Here is a 23,008-nt window from a genome sequence, read left to right on the forward strand (position 1 = left end):
ATCAACAAAAGCAAAACGAGGATAATGAAATGTAGTCGAATTAAATCGGGTGATGCTGAGGGAATTAAATTAGGAAATTAGACAAAGTAGTAAAGGAGTTTCGCTATTTGGGGAGCAAAATAACTGATGATGGTCGAAGTAGAGAGGATATAAAATGTAGACTGGCAATGGCACGGAAAGCGTTTCTGAAGAAGAGAAATTTGTTAACGTCGAGTATAGATTTAAGTGTCAGGGAGTCGTTTCTGAAAGTATTTGTATGGAGTGTAGCCATGTATGGAAGTGAAACATGGACGATAAATAGTTTGGACAAGAAGAGAACAGAAGCTTTCGAAATGTGGTGCTACAGAAGAATGCTGAAGATTAGATGGGTAGATCACCTAACTAATGAGGAGGTATTGAGTAGAATTGTGGAGAAGACGAGTTTGTGGCACAACTTGACAAGAAGAAGGGCCCGGTTGGTAGGACATGTTCTGAGGCATCAAAGGATCACAAATTTAGCATTGGAGGGCAGCGTGGAGGGTAAAAATCGTAGAGGGAGACCAAGAGATGAATACACTAAGCAGATTCAGAAGGATGTAGGTTGCAGTAAGTACTGAGAGATGAAGAAGCTTGCACAGGTTAGAGTAGCATGGAGAGCTGCGTCAAACCAGTCTCAAGTCTGAAGACCAGAACAACAACAAGCTGAACATAATGTGTATACTTATCCAAGGTCGCTATCCTATTCCTTGTATTGTGGTTTTGAAAACTATTAGTAATAAAATAGTAAAAAGCACGAACTGATGTTGGAAGCGTTGTGCTCTTGTGTATATACGCGCAGTAGTCTCGTGTACCTCCACATTTCCGTGCGGAAATTGTGATCAAACTAATGCAGCAATGAAACTACCTGGCAGATTAAAACTGTGTGCAGGACGGAGACTCGAACTCGGGACCTTTGCCTTTCGCGGGCAATTGCTCTACCATCTGAGCTACCCAAGCACGACTCACGCCCCGTCCTCACAGCTTCACTTCTGCCAGTACCTCGTCTCCTACCTTCCAAACTTCACAGAAGCTCTCCTGCGAACCGTGCAGAACTAGCACTCCTGAAAGAAAGGTTATTGCGGAGACATGGCTTAGCCACAGCCTGTGGGATGTTTCCAGAATGAGATTTTTCACTCTGCACACAGTTTTAATCTGCCAGGAAGTTTCATATCAGCACACACTCTGCTGCAGAGTAAAAAATCTCATTCTGTAATGCATCAATGTTTGCGACAATTTAGGCGACTTTTCTTGAGGACACCAGAGAAGATCCGCTTCCACGTTTCAGAGCCCTGCCTTAAGCCGTCGGCACACGGACCGTGCATCCGAGCGTTCAGCGTGCCGAGTTTCTGACGTTATAGCGTGGAATAGCACTTTCGGGAGTCTTTCCGAGCGTGCAGAGCAATATCTGGCATGTCAGATATTCTGAGCGTACGTCTGAGCGTTGACCAATGAGATGGCATAAAGCCACCTACGTCACACGCACGCCGTCTCCCTTCAGTACAGAGTTGTGAGGCGCCATATTGGCATTCATTTCAAGCCTATACGTATACATGCCGTTTCTGAGCACCAGCAAATTGAGAATCACTGGAAAACCCGTTGTTAACCGTGTGATCCGTCGCAATAAAATAATGAGAAACATCATATTCGTGGCAAAAGAATTATTGTAATTTGTTTATTATGAGAGTATGCTATTTGAAGGCAGCAATACACTGAGGATGCACCCAAAACTCATTGTTCTTGGTACAATTTGTTCTAATTAAATTTCAGTTAGTAACATAGTTACGATTGAAGCTTTCAGTAAGTACTAAGATTGGCAAGATCCAAGGAATGGCAATTAACTTGAAAATGTTAGTTTAGCGTGGTGAGTAGCGTCACTGATTTGTCAAATTTTTATGTTTGGGCGGTGGTTCGCGACTCGCCAGTATATAAATTTTTTTCCTAACATAGGCGTTTTTATTAGGTTCTGTTACTTTATTATTAGTTTAATATAAGTATATACTATAATTTTTGATGTTATGTAAATATAATGTGGGTGTTCGATTGGGTGTTCGATTGGCTTGATCTACAAGATACCTTGCGCTACTTGTATAAAGCTATTTTGCTCCTTTTTCTTTTACGTTTCATGATTCACGCGTTGCAAAGATTCTGCTACTGGGTAGGAACAGTGATCAAGTAAGACTGACCTAAGAGTTTTACTAAAATGGGGGAATGATGAAATAATGTTTATCTTATGCGGAGAAGTATTCCAAATTTTTACCGCACTGTTTGTAATGGAACTTTTATAAGCCAGTGTCCTTATTGATTGGACATGGTACTTTCTTTTTCGTGGACAATGGAGGAAATGTGCGTTTTAATAGAGCTAACGTGGGAATTTTACGCGCGCCCGTTTAGTAAACAGTGTGATTTACGAACTAGAATCTTCCCGCAACTGCCGCCGGAGTGCGTTGCGATCGCGTGTACCACGTTGGGGCCCACGTACCGTATGCACAAGTCGCATCGTTTCTGAGCGTTGACGTCTGTCAGCACGGTTCGTGTGCCGACGGCTTTACTGATCCGTCCTTCAAGCCGGTCCCACCCCCTCACCCCGCATCGCCCGCCTTCCCCCACCACACACAAAGTGAGCAGTTCATCTCAGGGCTACCCTGGGTGTCAATCACACTCAGTTGCCTGCTTTAGCGACTCACCTGCTCGGTAGCCTTGACAGCGGTTGTCTCGTTTCAGGTTGCCTGTCCCGGGTATCATTCATTGTGTAAATGTGTCACCTCGCTTATAGCTGTAAGTTAGAGAGATGTTAAAGTGGCAGCACTCGTGGCAGATGATGATTGCAAGAAGTTTACATGCGAATAAAGTGCTAATTGATTATTTAGTAATGCTACTCGCATCTCACACTCATTTTCCATGCCCCAATGACATTCGAACACAAATGCCTTGTACTAATATTTATAGGCCGACGCCATACACTGGATTTTTTTCCCCCAAAACCTATGTTAAATATATAAAATTTACGCACTGTCTTGTCCCGGCGTTTCAGTATCGTAAGTAATGTGCTGATTAAATTATTGTCATTAGTCCTGCAGGAACAAAATAAAAACGAAACCCACGCTTGCGAACATATTGCTACTGCTGGTATTGTTGCAGCTGTCGATGTCATTAACGACCACAAATATTGATTTCTCGTGCGCATTTATTTTTTCGCTATTGGATCGAATGTTCGAGCTGTTTTGCGAGAGTAAAATTAAATCAACATTGTTTCTTGGATCAGTATTTTGCCAGGGAACCATCCAGCCAGACTCACGCCTGTGTGCAGTTCACGCTTAAAAAGCGTCCTGTACAGTTCGCTCTTAAAAAGCGTCCCAGAAATAATGATCTGCTGTTTGGAGATTCCAGTGTCCTAGATTTCTTCATTTTACTGATAACAGCCTATGCCGCCACCATAGCTTCCCCTGATTTTACTGCAAGTACTAACCACGTGCACCGTGTGGCGTGTCTTGTTATTACGACTACTACGAACACTCGTCCCCAAATTTACTGATGTAATTTATCTACGGAGTGTACCATTCATCTTTACTATCTCCAACAAACTCTTTATCGACAAGGAAAAAAAGCAAAAAAAAAAGTTTCAAGCAAATGTTTAGCTACCGGGGGAACAGTAACCAGAACTGTTGTTTATCTTGTAACTTTATTCGTTATGGAGATATGAACAGCAGTACGACCTTTACAAATAGTACGTTGAATATTTTTATTCGATAATCCACTTCCTCTCTTCGATCTGTTGAAAAACGTATCACGTGAATGTTATTTCCCGAAATTTTCTTAGACTATCCAGTCATAGCACACAGTGAAGAAACGCAACGAAAATGCACTGTGGTCATTCAGTTAACCGCCTTGTTGCATTTACTTTTCTCTTAACTTACTTTCACCATAAATGAGTAGTTCTTCTACCTTCTCTTCGTAGCTGAGTAGTCAGCAAGGCCGACTGCCGTGCGGAGGACCCGGGTTCGATTCCCATGGACTTTTTGTAGCCATGAAAACTGGAATGGCGTGCACTCAGTCTGCTCGGTACCAACTGATGGAGCTGCTTGAAAGCGAAGTGGCGGCGCCAGGTCTGCTAACCTGACAACCACCGAGCTGACCCCACGCCCCTCCATCTTCATCTTGATGACACAGCAGTTCTCTGCTAATCCATCAAGGAAAGTAGTACTGCAGCCAGACACGTAGTACTTGAATTATGATAACAAAACCAGCGGCTGTATTTGAATCCAACTTCGTTTTTTCTTTTTAACACATACTACCAGTTTCGACACCACATAGTATCATCTTCGGGTCCCGAAAGTAATCTGCAAGCCACAAACGTCTTCATGTGCAGTGAACTCAGTCTTATGCATCGGGCCAAAGCTAACTGCATTCCGTAACTTCCGTGACAGTAACAAGCCCCGCATGGTCACGATATTTTTTTCAGGTTTCCGATACACCGTACTATTCCTCAGTGGTTTTGTTACAAAACCCAGTTGGTATGCCCTCACAGTATTACGCTATTGGTCCACGTCGAACCAACGCCTTGTTGCATCAATAACCTCCCCGTCATCCACGTACTGCTTCCCGCGGAGTGCATCGATCATCGGGTCAAACCGATAGAAGTCGGAAGGTGCGAGATCACGCTTTAGGGTGTACGAGAAAGAACAGCCCACTGAAGTTTTGTGAGCTCCCCTCGGGTTCGCAGTTCTGTGTGAGGCCTTGCGTTGTCATGGAAAAGGAGAATTCCACGTGCGGCGGGCCGGCACGGGAGAGATGCGGACACGTTTGCGCGATCTCCTTACAGTGATGACAGACGCTTCGCCCAACGACTCACCGTGCTTTTGTTCACTGCATGGTATCCGTAGACATTATGCAAGCGCCTGTGAATATCTACGATGCTCTGGTTGTCCGCCAGAAGAAACTCAGTGACAGCTCTCCACTTTGAACGTTCCTTCGTCACAGGAGCCATTTTGAAGTAAAAACTTCATGAAACTATAGGAGCTGAATCCGGAATATTTCACGATGTCCCACAACAAATTCCGGATTTTTTTAAACCGAAATTGACTGAGAAAAATGTGTTGCGTTACTTATTGAGCACCCCTCGCAGTTTGAGATTTTTTTGGCAAATGACTCGGGTTATATTTACTATTAGTCAATAACCATAGCATGCTCTGTCTTTCGTGAAACTGGTGCTGAATTGATATGTCTAGCTGGATGAAGGAGCGGAGTCCAAGTTCGGGGTTTATTCCAGCTTCCCGCCCATGCCTCACACTGAGTACGTCCTTGGCAAAAGTGACTTACAGTTGCACAATTGCTCTTCTCCATTTTCTTTTGCATGCGCAATCCCGGTCAAGAAAAATTCGTCAGAGCCGTTGCTCATTATAAAGCGGCGAGAGGCCACCGCTACATGCACGCGACGATCGGCTAGTGGAGTCTTCCGCAGCATTCCGCGCCGCGAGATGAGTAATTAGAAATTGCGCACGTAATAATATCGCACCGGGGCGTGCAGTTCCGCGCGGCAGCCGTGCCCGACTTTCATTGTATAACTCTGCGGGTTGCGCAATCTGCTTTCCTTCTCGTGCGGCCAGCTGTCTGCGCAAAATATTGCCGGCCGCGGTAGCGTCAGCGCGGCGCGATGTGATGATGTCTTCCAAGTCGTGATGTCGTCCGAACCACGCTTCTTCTCCAAGGCTCTCCTTTGATGCACTGTTCCACAGTCGTGTGCAGCATAAACAGGGCTCTGTTATTGGCAGGTCATCAGTTTTATAGACCATTTCGAGGCAAATCAGAGCTCGATATATCTGGGCATCATATTAGAATGGCAATATAAACATTTTTGCCTCGTCGCCCATATCATCAGAGACAGATTACACAAGCTCTATTGAACAGTGCTGGACGAAGAAAGCGGGTTATTTGTCACGCCTACCTGATATCGATTCTTAGTATTACCCTCAAACGCACTATGTGTCGTGCTCAACATGTTCACCACTAGCCCTCTAATCACATACTATGCTTCTTACTCTTTGTAACGGGCATTATCTTACGTTAATCCACATTTTAAGGGAGCTACCTTTCATTACCTCTCGCGGAAGTGGTGTTAAGTCTTCCTGCAGTTCCTTAGGACCCTCCAGCGGCGATACTCTCCTGTACTCAGCAGCATCGTCATCGAACAATAAACAGTGCTGCTGATCCTATCTGAAAAAAAATGTCGTGCGTGTATATTGAAAACATTAGAAATCATATTACGCATCCTTCTTGGGGTATACCCGATGTTACTTTCGTGTCGTTGCAACATTCATCGTCCTGCATTACGATCTGAGTTCAGTTAGTCAAATATTCCTCTGTCCACACACACATGTGCGAAGATCTGTCATCGTATCTTGATTAGCGCGCTACGATTCGACTGTGTCGAATGCCTTACTGAAATCTAGGAATACCCGAGTATTTATCTGTTCAACTGCACCCATTGTATGCAAAAATCGCGCTCCAACCGAATGAGATGCTAGCGTTTATCGCCTGCGTTGATCGGAATACAGTACTGGTGATCCGCTCTGTCGGCTTAAGCACTCTAGAAATATAGTGGATATTTCAAAATAAACTGAAGTAGAAATCGTTCTCTTAGCATAAACGGAGATTTAACGGAAGAATATTAAAGAAATGTACATCGTCCATCAATAACTTTCAAACCATTTCTTGAATTAACGTAAGGGAGAACGCATTCAGAAGATACTGCGAGGGCATGACAAGAGTACCTAACGAGCTACACGGAGAACTTACGAGACGTACGCCTTGCATCGTGGCCACTCTTACGCTCAAAATTCCGAGTGTATACGTCACAAGAACACTGACTCCTTCCAACATCTCCTGCAATGGGTACCGCGGTAAAATTAGAGAAAATTCGGACATAACAGAAGTGTACCGACCATTTTTCTCCTCACATAGCGGCCACGAATCCAATAGGAAGGGATGAAAACATTCTGGTACATACTGTACTCTCTTCTACAAATTACACGGCTTACGAAGTGTAACTATAGCTATCTTACTGTAGCTTGGAACCGAAACACGCAGAGAATAATTCAGTATCGTGCAACTATTCATTATTGTCAATCTGCAATATGCTGCCTTCAGTGCGTGGATGGTGTGATTGGAGATACGCTGGTTATCGTACGTATACTATTCTGACTAATGACAATTTGCTCTGTTCCCCTGAGAGTTTCGATTGTTCTCAGAGGACTGTTTTTAATGCAGATGCTTCATTGTTTCTCCATTCACGTCTCATAGTCGGTTATGGTGGTCTAGCGGTAAAGCGGGTGCTTAGAAACTGAAAGGTCTGGGGTCGAAACCTCGTTGGACCACGGATTTTTTTCAGCCTGCCTTCAAGCTACACTTCACCTCTCAGTGACGTGAAGCTTCAGCAGAGACGCACATGGTTTGTACTCCACGTTAAACTGTGGAATCCCTGTCCCCGGTTGGATAACTGGGGCAGGTTAGGGACATGCAGGTTGCCGAAATGGTGTGAAAGGCTTGCACTCGGTCATTGAAGTGCACGAATTCATTATTATTATTATTATTTTTATGATTTATCTCTCATAGAGACAACCTGATAACTGTGGAAGTGATGAAGTACATATCGTCTTTGTGATAAAGCTAGGCGACCACAAGGTGAGGGACTCGGTGTAGATTTAAAGCTGCATGTTCTTAGAACAAGCTGTTTCAGACCTCGAACGTAATTGTTCGTATAATTTGGTGTTACCACACCCACGTATTGTTCAGTAACTTCAGTAATTCATTGCACCGTACGCTCGTGAACGCTACCTTGATGGGAGTACTCGTTTTCCGAGAAAGTCGTGTCGAACTTTTAAAGTTGCAGAATCGTTCATACAAGCAGAGATAGAAAGCTACCCGCCAAAGTGAAAATCGTAGACACACTAGAGGCTTCAAGCGAACATTTCCTTTTATCTATCTTTTGTACATGTTAATCAACAAGATGCTTAATAGTGTGTGTGTGTGTGTGTGTGTTAAAAATCCACATATTTTTTTTGGCTACGATGCATGACTATAACGACGCCTGAATGTCAGTGCCTTGAGTGTACGGTGAGTGATTATTTTGACCCACTAAGTGACTGACTTCTTATAAATCGATCAATATGAGGACCAGATGCTGAAGCTTAAACCACGATTCTTCGGCAGGCACATAATATTTATGTGCACTGAAATTAATCGTCTCATATACAGAATGTAGTGCAGCCTCCATCGAAGTCCTCGAAAACTCGAGACCAACTATAGACATATTTTCAGAGACTAGGTTCTGTGCAAGCGAAATTATTTTATTTGCTTGAGTGAATTCTATGTTACCACAGTGTTATGCAACTGGTCAGAACAAAAATGATTCGGAAGCCACTGCACGAAACTGATTACAATAATTACTCTTATCGAGAGAGAGTCTTGAGTGAGAATCTTTGGTTTATATATTTAATTATCTCACATATTACAGCGTAGGTAGCAGTTTATGATTAGTATGAATTATATGGCGACGGTCTATGTTTAATATATTGTTGCTATTGTTGTGGTCTTCAGTCCGAAGACTGGTTGGATTCAGCTCTCCACGCTGATCTATACTGTGCCAGCCTTCACCGTCAACGCAGAATTACTGTAATCTAAGTACGAGGGTTGGAACTTAAATAGTGGCAACTATTTATTCAAAACCGATGCAAAAGAGTTACATGTTTGCACCTGTTACTGCTCTTCAAAGTAGTCACCAGCGTTGTGTAGAACCCGTTGCCAGCGATGTGAGAGGCATAGTATACCGTTAGCAGAGCCTGTTCTGTTGATGGTGCGAATGGAGCGGTCTAAAGTTATGGTGATTCTCGTGTACGACTGTGATGGTGATATTCTAACGCATTACGTTCCTCCACGGCAGACCGTCAGTGCACAGCATTAATGTTCGTTTTTGGAGCATCACCTGCGACCATCTTTGGGAAAGAAGCGGCGACACTTTCTGCGCAACCCACCCATCATTTACCACTACAAAGCGCGGGCGCATACAGCGGAAGCTGTGGTTGCTCTGTTCGGTCGATGGGACTGGGAAGTGCTGTACTATCCACCATACTCCCCGGACATAAGTCCTGTGACTTTGATTTGATTCTGAAGATGAGGGAATCACTTCGTGGCATTGGCTTTAGAACTGTTCCAGAGATTCGACAGGCAGTAGACAGCTCCATTCGCACCATCAGCAGAACAGGCTCTGCTAACGGTATACTACGCCTTCCACAACCCTGGCAACGGGTTCTACACAACACTGGTGACTACTTTGAAGGACAGTAACATGTACAAACATGTAATTCATTTGTATCGGTTGTGAATAAATAGTTGCTACTATTTAACTTCCAACCCTCGTATATTTGAACCTTTTAGTCGAGTTGTGCCGTACATTTATTTTCTCCCCAGTTTGATTAAATACGTCCTCGTTAGTCATCCGATCTGTCTTCAGCATTTTCCTCCACCACCACATTCCATAACCCTCGTCGTCTTGTCAGAACTGTTTATCGTCCTCATTTCATTTCCGCATGACAGTACACTCCAGACACTTAAATTTATATTCGATGTTAATTTAGTTTCCACGCGTGCTTTTCATGGTATTTGTAGTCTTCGTTTTACACCTCCCTGCCCCCCCCCTCCCCCCCCCCCCCCACCAAACTTCTGCTTCGGCCAAATAGGAAAACTTGTCTACTACTTTTGCTGTTTTATTTTCTAATCCGATTCCCTTAGCACCGACTGATTTAATTCAGTTATATTCCGTCACCATCCTTGTTTTACTTTCGTTAATATTCGTATTGTAACCTCCTTTCTGGGCACTATCCATCCCGTTCAACTGATCTTCAGTGTGTATAGGCTACAAATGGTAAGGTATGTTTGTTGGAGCAGTGTCCGTGGTGAGAGAGAACCCACGTCATCTGCTTTTCCCTCCTCTCGCCTGGCGTCTCGTGCTGAGTAATGCACGATTTGCATTGGAAGTGCGGCAGGAAACCGTGCCACGGCGTTCCCTCGCCGGATGGAGCCCGCCTTTTAGTCGGCGTTATGCGTCGCGCGGGCGCAGGGCGTCGCTCTCATTAGCACAGGAGAAACCGGGGGCGCGTTGGCAGCCGCCGAAGGCCGAGTCCGCAGTCCGCTGCCAACCGGTCGGGCACTGGGAAGCGGGAAGCGGCCTGCGTGCCAGGCCGGCCGCTTCCGGTCCTTTACATTACATTCGCTTCGCAGGCATCGACTGCGTTTAAGAGAGCGGGTATTCAAATTATTTCAGTGGCTGTTCAAACTGACTGTGGCGTTCAAAGTTTGAAAGCATTGTCAATGTCTTGTCGGTAAATCAGAGTGCTACAGCTGCACATCGGTGTTGTATTATTGTACTTCTTTGCAGTAGCTTTCCAGTTGGTTGAGGCTGCGAGATAAATAGCTGAAGTAAAGTTGTCGTCAATCCGAGGATTGGCACAAGACCGCAGTACTTTAATAGGCATGGCACTGTTGGGTGTGGTGTATCGTAGCGTTCGTCAGGACCTTCGAGCACTTTCCGCAGCCAATTAGTACGAGGACCTACCCTGAAGTGACAAAAGTCACAGCATAGTAATATGCACGTGTACAGATGACGACAGTATCGCGTACACAAGCTACAAAAGCGCAGTGCAATGGCAGAACTGTCAGTGCAATGGCAGAACTGTCGGTTGTACTCAAGTGATTGGTGTGGAAAGGTTTCGATGTGAATATTGCCGCATGATGGAAATCGAGACTGCAAACACGAATGCTAGCTGGAACTAGGCACATTTCGGAAATCGTTAAAGAATTCAACATTACGAATCCACAGTCTCAAGTGTGTGCCAAAAATAACATTTCAGGCTTATCTCTCACCACGCACGACGCAGTGGCCGACGGCCGAAAGCAGCGGCGTTTGCGTAGGCCTGTCAGTGCTAAGAGACAAGCAACATCGCAGAAACCAATGTGGGACGTTCGACGAACGTATCCCTGAGGACAATGCGGCGAACTGTGGCGTTAATGGGCTGTGTCAGGAGACGACCGCCGCGAGTGCCTTTGCTAAAAGCACGACAGCACGTGCGGCGCCTCTCCTGGACTCGTGACCATATCGGTTGAACCATAGACAACTGGAAAACCGTGCCCTGGTTACATGAGTCCAGATTTCGGTTGGTAAGAGCTGGGTAGCGTCCGTGTGTGGCGCAGATTTCACGAAGCCGTGGACCCAAGTTGTCAACAAGGCACTGTGCAAGCTGCTGGTGGCTCCATAGTCGTGTGGGCTGTGTTTTCATGGAGTGGACTGCGTCCTCTAGTCCAACTGGACCGATCATTGACTGAAAAGTTGATGTTCGCCGTCTTGGGGCCATTCATCGACTTAATGTTTCCAAACAACGATGTCATGTCACAGGGCCACAGTTGATCACGGTTGGTCTGAAAAACATTCTGGACGATTCGAGCGAATGATTTGCCCACCAGATAGCGCGACGTGAATCCTATCGAATATGTATGAAACATAATAGAGATAGCTGTTCGTGTACAACATCCTGCACCGGCAACACTTCCGCAGTATGGTTGGCTATAGAGGCAGTATAGCTCAGTGTTTCTGCAGGGGAGTTCCAACGACTTGTTGAGATCATGTCACCTCGAGTTGCTGCAAAATGCAGGGCAAAAGGAGGTCCGACACGATATTAGGTGGTGTCCCATAACTTTTGCCTCCTCAGTGTACATTTCAACGTGCATTCTGAATCAAGGTTCAAATCAGTACTATTAACGTGAACAAGCGTTGCCACAGATGAAAGAAGTAAATGCATTACCAAATAAGTAGTGTGTGCGAGTTTAATGATGCCGCTAACACTCTGTTTACACTGCAAGTAATTCCAGTAAGTTGAATTGTGCTATAGAGGCATTATTTCACTTGTGATATCGTACGTTGCAGCTTCAACTGGAGCTCTTGACAATGCGTAACGATGCAAGTAACGTTTTTGTCGCCACCAAAGCGGTAACACAAGTGCTTTTCAATGGCTAGCATATACAGAGTGATTATAATTAAAATTAAACTTTCAAATCGCAGTAGAAACAACACCACTGGTCAGAATGACGTCAAATTGCACTGCAATATTATCGGACGAGGAGGAGGAAAACGTATGGCAGAAGAAAAATAAATAGTTACAAAATGAAGCAATAGATGGCGCTGTAAGCATCATAATTTAATAGTGGTCGACTAAAAATGACAAATGAACAAACTGTACTACTCTGTGTGCATGGGTGTACAGGTGTGATACTGTTAGTTACGTGAGCCCATCCACCACGGCAAGATCATATCATATGGAGGGAAAAAATCGGTTTTCAATTGTTTTGAGGCCAAAAACCGCATAAAAGCATCAATCACATCGGTTTTTAACTCTACTGAGGCCAAAAAACGCACAAAAGGGATCAATCAAAATCAAATCGGTTTATTAATGTCCGTGTGACTGGCGCAAAATGCTGTCCACCGTTTTCTGCAACAAGTTGAAGTCGAGAAACACATCTGATCGAAGTGTTTCCGGGATTACGTTCAGAATGAGTTACGCAGTTCGTGCCTTCTATACAGCTAAATTTGCAGTCTGAACACATCTTTCAGGTAGCCCCACAGCCAGAAATCACACGGATTAAAGTCAGGTGATCGGGACGGCCAGGCTGAAGGGAAATGGCGGCTGATAATTCTAGCATTTCCGAAATGGCGCTTCAACAGCTGCTTAACTGGATTTGCAATGTGCGGAGGTACGCCATTTTGCATAAAAATTGTCCCATTGACACATCCACGCTGTTGGAGAGCTGAAATGACGTGTTTGCGCAGAGGACTCTCATAGCGCTTTACCAGTGACGACGGTACAGCTAACAGGACCGGAAGCACCTGTCTCTCGAAAAAATATGACCCTATGATAAATGATGCCGTAAACCCGCACCACACAGTGACCTTTTCAGGTTGAACTGGTGCTGGTTGATTTGCGTGTGGATTTTCCGTTGCCCATATTCGACAATTCTGTGTATTGACATATCCTGTCAGTGGAAGTGGGCTGCGTCTGTCCACAAAATCTTCCACGGCCAGTCATTGTCCACTTCGATGCCAGCAAGAAATTCTAAAGCAAAGGTCTTTCTTGCTGGCAGGTCAACAGGAAGCAACTCGTGCACATGGTTAAGTTTGAATGGATAGCAATGAATGATGTTTGGTAAGCACCGTGCTCGCGGGCATGTCCAGTGTTCGGGCAATTCTCCGTGCACTACACGTTTGCGCACCACCAAACGTGTGCTCTCGCATTGTTGTGGCCACTGATTCTACTGACATCGAATCAATTCGTTTCCTCCCTGTACCAGGTTGCACACCAAACGAGTGACATCGTAACTGCCGTCTGTTTCACATCTTCTGTGCAGCAAGCTACTTAAATTTAAGTATTAACTGTGTTTTTCTTACTTGTCACTTCTTCTTGCGTGTGTTTTTGCTTTTAGGAAGCTTTATTTTCGAGTATTAGTAATAGTGTTCCATGGGTTTCGTGTTTGTTTTGAATACAGTCCAGAGACAGTTAATGGTTATTTTCATTGTTTCCAAGAAGAAGTGTCCAGTAACCACAGTTTAGTCAGCTATCAGCCGCCTTTAGTGAGTTAGCAGTCTAGTTAAAAGTTGATTACCTAACTCTCTACAGTAAATTGTTGATTTCTTAGGATGGATAGGATGTGTGACTGCTGTGTACGGACGTACGAGGAGGTGGCCACTGTTCGCGAACAGCTGAACGTGCTGATGGCCGCGGTCAGCCGTCTTCAGGCTGCTGCCTCGGAGTGTAGCGGCAGTGGGGAGTCAGGTACGTCGCATGGTACGCCCCAGGTGTTACATGCTTCACCCACTGTCCCTGCTGTCGAGACATCTTCGCGGGTACCGGGCGCGGTTGGGCCACCCTCTTCCCAAGGGGAGTGGCGGGTTCAGCGGCGTTCGCGGCGCACGAGGCGGAGGATCAGTGTGGAGGCTGGCCGTGTGGCGTAGCCCGCTCTGCCTATGAGTGGACATGTGGCCGCTCCTTCAGCGAGGTCCGAGCAGGCACACGGGGGGAGGGGTTTATTAGTTATTGGGAGCTCCAACGTTAGGTGGGTAATGGAGCCCCTTGGGGAAATAGCGGAAAGGTCGGGGAAGAAGGCCAGTGTTCACTCTGTCTGCTTGCCGGGGGTCTTATCCGAGATGTGGAGGAGGCCCTGCCGGCGGCGATAGAGAGCACTGGGTGCACCCGACTGCAAATTGTTGCTCATGTCGGCACCACCGACTCCTGCCGTCTGGGTTCAGAGGTCATCCTCAGTTCGTACAGGCGGTTGCCGGAATTGGTGAAGGCGGAAAGCCTCGCTCGCGGGGTGGAATCTGAGCTAACTATTTGTAGTGTCGTTCCCAGAACCGATCGCGGTCCTCTGGTTTGGAGCCGAGTGGAAGGTTTAAACCAGAGGCTCCGACGATTCTGCGGAGATCTGTGGTGCAAATTTCTCGACCTCAGCTATCGGGTGGAGAAGTGTAGGGTCCCCCTGAATAGGTCAGGCGTGCGACCGCTACGGTCGCAGGTTCGAATCCTACCTCTGGCATGGATGTGTGTGATGTCCTTAGGTTAGTTAGGTTTAAGTAGTTCTACGTTCTAGGGGACTGATGACCTCAGCAGTTAAGTCCCATAGTGCTCAGAACCATTTGAACCATTTTGGTTTTATAGGTTAGATAATTCCCTCCCTAGGCCCGACAAGATGCCTCCTGAGACGCGACAAGGAAGCAGTAGGCAAAACGCAACAGGGAATGACAATATTAGTGTGGTAATAGTAAACTGCAGTAGCGTCTACAGAGAGGCCCCAGAACTGCTCTTATTAATAAACGGTCACACTGCTCACATAGTACTAGGGACGGAAAGTTGGCTGAAACCAGATGTAAACAGTAATGAAATCCTAAACTCGGAATGTATACCGCAGAGACAGGCTGGACACTGACAGGGGAGGCGTGTTTATAGCGATATAAAGTGCAATAGTATCGAAGGAAATTGACGGAGATAAGAAATGTGAAATAATTTGGGTGAAGGTCACGGCTAAAGCAGGCTCAAAGATGGTAATTGGATGTCTCTATAGGCCCCCTGGCTCAGCAGCTGCTGTGGCAGAACACCTGAAGCAAAATTTGGAAAATATTTCGAGTAGATTTCCCGACCATGGTGTAGTTTTGAGTGGAGATTTTAATTTACCAGATATAGACTGGGACACTCAAACGTTTATAACGGGTGGCAGGGACAAAGAATCCAGTGAAATTTTTTTAAGTGCATTATCTGAAAATTACCTTGAGCAGTTAAACAGAGAACCGACTCGTGGCGATAGCATATTAGACGTTCTATTTGAAACAGTTAACGCAGAACAGGGAATCAGCGACCATAAAGCGGGTACACCATCGGGGATTTCAGCCGTAAATAGAAATATTAAGAAAAGGTAGGAAGATTTTTCTGCTCAGCAAAAGTTTTATCTCAAGTCGAAGTAGTGTTGAGGATCAGTGGACAAAGTTCAGAACGATCGTACAATATGCATTAGATGAGTATGTGCCAAACAAGATCGTAAGAAATGGAAAAGAGCCACCGTGGTACAACAACCGAGTTAGAAAACTGCTACGGAAGCAAAGGGAACTTCACAGCAAACATAAACATAGCCAAAGCCGTGCAGACAAACAAAAATTACGCGAAGCGAAATGTAGTGTGAGGAGGAGGGCTATGCGAGAGGCGTTCAACGAATTCGAAAGTAAAGCTCTATGTACTGACTTGGCAGAAAATCCTAAGAAATTTTGGTCTTATGACAAATCGGTACGTGGATCAAAACAAAATGTCCAGACACTCTGTGACCAAAATGGTACCGAAACAGAGGATGACAGACTAAAGGCCGAAATACTAAATGTCTTTTTCCAAAGCTCTTTCACAGAAGAAGACTGCACTGTAGTTCCTTCTCTAGATTGTCGCACAGATGACAAAATTCTAGATATCGAAAGAGAGGGATAGAAAAAAATTATAATTGCTCAAAAGAGGAAAGGCCGCTGGACCTGTTAGGATACCAATTCGATTTTACACAGAGTACGCGAAGGGACTTGCCCCCTTCTTGCAGTGGTGTACCGTAGGTCTCTAGAAGAGCGTAGCGTTCCAAAAGATTGGAAAAGGGCACAGGTCATCCCCGTTTTCAAGAAGGGACGTCGAACAGATGTGCAGAAGTATAGACCTATATCTCTAACGTCGATCAGTTGCAGAATTTTGGAACACACATTATGTTCGAGTATAATGATTTTTCTGGAGGCTCGAAATCTACTCTGTAGGAATCAGCATGGGTTTCGAAAAAGATGATCTTGTGAAACCCAGCTCGCGCTATTCGTCCGACTCAGAGGGCCATAGACTCGGGTTCCCAGGTAGATGCCGTGTTTCTTGACTTCCGCAAGGCGTTTGATACAGTTCCCCACAGTCGTTTAATGAACAGAGTAAGAGCATATGGACTTTCAGACCAATTGTGTGATTGGATTGAAGAGTTCCTAGTTAACAGAACGCAGCATGTCATTCTCAATGGAGAGAAGTCTTCCGAAGTAAGAGTGATTTCAGGTGTGCCGCAGGGAGTGTCGTAGGACCGTTGCTATTCACAATATATATAAATGACCTAGTGGATAACAAGTGTTTCTACCAACTTTAATGGGCCGCGCATCGCAGTTGTTTTCATTTACGTATTCTGACACACTTCCCCACATGAACAATGCACCTTGCCGTTGGTGGGGAGGCTTGCGTGCCTGAGCGATACAGATAGCCGTACCGTAGGTGCAACCACAATGGAGGGGTATACGTTGAGAGGCCAGACATACGTCTGATTCCTGAAGAGGGGCAGCAGCCTTTTCAATGGTTGCAGGGGCAACAGTCTGGATGATTGACTGGTCTGGCCTTGTAACACTAACCAGAACGGTCTTTGTGTGCTGGTACTGCGAACGGCTGAAAACATGGGGAAACTACTGCCGTAATTTTTCCCGAGGGCATGCAGCTTTACTGTATGGTTAAATGATGATGGCGTCCTCTTGGGTAAAATATTCCAGAGGTAAAATAGTCCTCCATTCGGATCTCCCGGCGGGGACTACTCAAGAGGACATCGGTATCAGGAGAAAGAAAACTGGCGTTCAACGGATCGGGACGTGGAATGTCAGATCCCTTAATCGGGCAGGTAGGTTAGAAAATTTAAAAAGGGAAATGGGTAGGTTAAAGTTAGATATAGTGGGAATTAGTGAAGTTCGGTGGCAGGAGGAACAAGACTTTTGGTCAGGTGAATACAAGGCTATAAATACAAAATCAAATAGGGGTAATGCAGGAGTAGGTATCATATCGAATTAAAAAAATAGGAATGCAGGTAAGCTACTACAAACAGCATAGTGAACGCATTATTATGGCCAAGATAGACACGAAGCCCACGCCTACCACAGTAGTACAAGTTTATATGCCAACTAGCTCCGCAGATGTCGAAGAGATTGATAAAATGTATGATGAGATAAAAGAAATTATTCAGATAGTGAAGGTAGACGAGAAATTTTGCACAGACCACAACTTAATCATAGCTAACACTTGGTTCAAGAATCATAAAAGAAGGTTGCATACATGGAAGAGGTCTGGAGATACTCGAAAGCTTCAGATAGATTATACGAGGGCGGTTCAGAAAGTAACCTCCGATTGGTCACAGTGCGGGTTGTGGGGGGAGTAGCGACGCCATCTGTGCGTTCACACACTCAACAGGTCAGTCGGCATCAAGCCGTGGTCGAGTGAACGTCGTACCTGCGCTAGTTTAGTTTTTGTTGCAGTTTGAAATGTGTGCTGCAATAGAAAACCCCGCCAAATGTGAAGTGCGTGCTGTCATAAGGTTTTTTACAGCCAAAGGATATTCTGCAGCAGCTATTCATCGTGAGCTTTGTGCCGTGTACGGAACAAGAGTTATGAGTGAAGGAGTTGTCCGTAAATGGGTACGTTTATTTAAAAGTGGACGAGAAAACGTTCATGATGAAGAGAGGAGTGGTAGACCATCATTGGTGACTGACGGACTCGTTCAGACAGTTGATGCAAAAGTTCGTGAAAATCGACGTTTCTCAATGTCGGAGTTGTCTACTGGTTTTCCACAGATTTCTAAGACTCTCTTGTACGAGATAGTGACAGCAAGATTGGGTTACCGTAAGTTCTGTGCACGATGGGTGCCCAAAATTCTTACCGACCACCACAAAACTTAAAGAATGGCCTCTGCATTAGACTTTCTGTCACGTTATGAGGACGAAGGAGAACCATTGTTAAACAGAATAGTGACAGGGACGAAACCTGGATTAAGTACGTGAACCCTGAGACAAAAGAACAATCAAAGATGTGGGCACATTCAAATTCGCCTACCAAACCAAGAAAAGCCTCGCAAGATTTTTCTGCCAGAAAACTGATGGCAACGGTGTTTTGGGATGCCAAAGGGGTGTTGTTGGTTGAATTCATGGAACGTGGTACGACCATTAATCAAGACGTGTACTGTGAAACAATAAAAAAGTTACGACGGGCTATACAGAACAAACGCCGTGGTATGCTGACTTCCGGTATCGTTTTTTTGCACGATGACGCCCGTCCTCACTCTGCTCGCAGAACAACGGCCCTTCTTGAGTCCTGCAAGTGGGACGTTATCAACCATCCACCAGACCTGGCGCCAAGTGATTATCACCTCTTCATGCATTTGAAGAAATGGCTCGGGTCACAGCGGTTTGATGACAACGAAGAGCTCAAAGATGCGGTCACAGGCTGGCTCCAGGCACAAGCGGGTGATTTTTATGCAGAAGGAATTTCAAAGCTTGTGAAGAGATACGATAAGTGCCTCAATCGCTATGGAGACTATGTAGAAAAATAGTGCAAAGATGTAGTTGTAAGATGTATATATTAAAATATTTTTATTTAACTTGGTGTATTTTTTTAAATCAACCGGAGGTTACTTTCTGAACGGCCCTCGTATAATGGTAAGACAGAGATTTAGGAACCAGGTTTTAAATTGTAAGACATTCCAGGGGCAGATGTGGACTCTGACCACAATCTATTGGTTACGAGCTGTAGATTAAAACTGAAGAAACCGCAAAAAGGTGGGAATTTGAGGAGATGGTATCCGGATAAATTGACAGAACCAGAGGATGTAGAGTGTTTCAGGGAGAGCATTAGGGAATGATTGAGAGGAATGGGGGAAAGAAATACAGTAGAAGATGAATGGGTAGCTTTGAGGGATGAAATAGTGAAGGCAACAGACGATGAAGTAGATAAAAAGACGAGGGCTAGTAGAAATCCTTGAGTAACAAAAGATATTTAATTGGTGAAAAGAGAAAATATAAAATTGCAGTAAATGAAGTAGACAAAAAGGAATACAAACGTCTCAAAAATGAGATCGACAGGAAGTGCAAAATGGCTGAGCAGGGATGGCTAGAGGACAAATGTAAGGATGTAGAGGCCTATCTGACTAGGGGTAAGATAGATATTGCCTTCAGGAAACTTAAACAGATTTTTGGAGAAAAGAGAACCACTTGTGTGAATATCAAGAACTCAGATGGAAACCCGGTTCTAAGCGAAGAAGAGAAAGCAGAAAGGTGGGAGGAGTGTATAGAGGGTATGTACAAGGGTGATGTACTTGAGGACAATGTTATGGAAATGGAAGAGGATGTAGATAAAGATGAAATGGGAGATATGTTACTGCGTGAAGATTTTGACAGAGCACTGAAAGACCTAAGTCGAAACAAGGTCCCGGGAGTAGACAACATTCCATTAGAACTACTGATAGCCTTTGGAGAGCCAGGCCTAACAAAACTCTACCATCTGGTGAGCGAAATGTGTGAGACAGGCGAAATACCCTCAGACTTCAAGAAGAATATAATAATTCCAATCCCAAAGAAAGCAGGTGTTGACAGATGTGAAAACTACCGAACTATCAGTTTAATAAGCCACGGCTGCAAAATGTTAACACGAATTCTTTACAGACGAATGGAAAAACTGGTAGAAGCCGACGTCTGGGAAGATCAGTTTGGATTCCGTAGAAATGTTGGAACACGTGAGGCAATACTGACCCTACGACTTATCTTAGAAAATAGATTCAGGAAAGGTAAACCTACGTTTCTAGCATATGTAGACTTAGACAAAACTTTTGACAATGTTGACTGGAATACTCTCTTTCAAATTCTGAAGGTGGCAGGAGTAAAATAAAGGGAGCAAAAGGCTATTTACAATTTGCACAGAAACCAGACGGCAGTCATAAGGGTCGAGGAGCATGAAAGGGAAGCAGTGGTTGGGAAGGGAATGACAGAGGATTGTAGCCTCGCCCCGATGTTATTCAATCTGTATATTGAGCAAGCAATAAAGGCAACAAAAGAAAAATTCGGAGTAGGTATTAAAATCCACGGAGAAGAAATAAAATCTTTGAGGTTCGTTGATGACATTGTAATTCTGTCAGAGACAGCAATGGACTTGGAAGAGAAGTTGAACGGAATGGACAGTGTCTGGAAAGGAGGATACAACATGAACATCAACAAAAGCAAAACGAGGATAATGGTATGTAGTCGAATTAAATCAAGTGATACTGAGGGAATCAGATTAGGAAATGAGACACTTAAAGTAGTAAATGAATTTTTCTATTTGGGAAGCAAAATTACTGATGATGGTAGAAGTAGAGAGGATATAAAAGCGTTACTGAAGAAGAGCAATTTGTTAACATCGAGTATAGATTTAAGTATCAGGGAGTCATTTCTGAAAGTATTTGTATGGAGTGTAGTCATGTATGGAAGTGAAACATGGACGATAAATAGTTTGGACAAGAAGAGGATAGAAGCTTTCGAAATGTGGTGTTACAGAAGAATGCTGAAGATTAGATGGGTAGATCACATAACTATTGAGGAGGTATTGAGTAGAATTGGGGAGAAGAGGAGTTTGTGGCACAACTTGACAAGAAGAAGGGACCGGTTGGTATGACATCTTCTGAGGCATCAAAGGATCACAAATTTAGCATTGGAGGGCAGCGTGGAGGGTAAAAATCGTAGAGGGAGACCAAGAGATGAATACACTAAGCAGATTCAGAAGGATGTAGGTTGCAGTAGGTACTGGGAGATGAAGCTTGCACAGGATAAAGTAGCATGGAGAGTGCATCAAACCAGTCTCTGGACTGAAGACGACAGAAACAACATCATTTTGACACATACAGTGCCATCTGTTGATCAATTTTCACGCTATTTTTTTTCTTCTGGCATACGTTTTCCCCCTTCTTCTGTAATATTCCGTTGCAGTTTGACGTCATTGCTGTTATTTCTACAGCGTTTTGAAATGTTGTTTATAATCAGCCTGTAGTTCAGAAACAGCAGTTTTTTGTGCATTACTCACAGCTCTCAGACAAAATCACTATTCTCTACCGATTAACAAGCAGTTCATGCTTCGTTTTAAGCGGTATAAAAATTGCCGTACTACCGCTGTCATGTTTTTAGTAGCATGTTTCAAAGCTGATTCATTACCCTCACCCAAACCCATTTGCAGGTTGCCTGTCTTATGGCTTCGAGGGACAACAAAAATATTTTCAGTATTAAGTATAATGATTGATCGACTGTAAAAATTAAAAATGCTGTTATAATGTTCTTATTAAGAGAGATATATTTACGTTAAAGCGTTGCAATAAGACAAATATTAAAGTTAGAAACTCTGTATGTATCTTGGCAGCTTAATTCACAGCGCGCAAATTACCCATATTTTTCTCATCCAATACTACACGATGTAGCAAGTAGCGACTTCCACCAAACATAACACGTAATTTCAAAACTATACGGAACACTTTCTCGCTGACAACCCCTCCAAAATAGTGAAAGGATAAAAGTTTTGTCTCTTACTACATTTTCGTGCTCACACAGCAAAACTTCAGTTTCATTCGTGATGTTTTAATTTATTACTTGTTTACTACGAATCCTATTAGCAGCACATTATTTTTTTAGACAGTATCCACATACACCACTGAATGCACCCGCAAAATTCTTCCATTATACGATATTACTCAAGGGATATGACATCTTAAACATTGAGGTGTGTGAAAATCTACCATGTCTTCAACCATAAAGCTTTTATGTGTTTAAGTTAAATACGTAGCAGATAACTCATTTTAAAGCGATCAGACGTGTGAATCTGTTGTATACACGAGAGTTCGATTTTTTTCAGGAATGTGTGTGTGTGGGGGGGGGGGGGGGAGGGGGGGGTTGGCATTCACTGGATCATAATTTAATAGTTGCTTGTTACACTTGTAATAAGTATTTGACAGTTTCAGTAAGCGTTGTTCTTTCACTCGTCAGGTTGTTTCTTGGCATTGTTTATGTAAGGTACCAGTTGTGTAAGCTCTCCCAGTACGATCCTTGTTAACAAAAATAACACATGTAGACGCACCAGCGTAATGCGGAGCAACAATCTTCCTCTTCGAAACTGTGTGAAGTCCTCATTTTGGTAGACTTAAAAAAAACATACTCTCGCGGCGAGCGTTTGTCCATCAGTAAAATTCTCAGATACTTTTCACTCATTGTTTTTTTTGTGCTCCTTGTGTGCAGCCGCGATGCTCCGTTTGGCACACGGTGGGTGTGTTGTGTGTTAGGTATTATCTCAGTGGACTCCCATGCACGGTATAAATTCGAATAGTCACAGCTTTTTAGAGAACGCCGTAGACTAGAGAAGTATTTATTCATAAAATCCACTTTTAAAATTTCGGCCGTGTGGACATTTATCAATTATTGGAGTACTGTTTCAGCATATGCTAAACCTTTTTATTAACATGATGCAGATCATTTTGAGTGAGCCACGGTTACTGCTGTGAGGCTACCGGTCGTTTGCCCGCAGGCAGCGTGGCCCACGCCCATTCGTCTTGGGTGGCAGTGCTCGTGCCCCTCACTCCCCCC

The sequence above is a fragment of the Schistocerca piceifrons genome, chromosome 7, assembly GCF_021461385.2.
Source record: "Schistocerca piceifrons isolate TAMUIC-IGC-003096 chromosome 7, iqSchPice1.1, whole genome shotgun sequence".
In the NCBI taxonomy this organism is placed as follows: Eukaryota; Metazoa; Arthropoda; class Insecta; order Orthoptera; family Acrididae; genus Schistocerca; species Schistocerca piceifrons.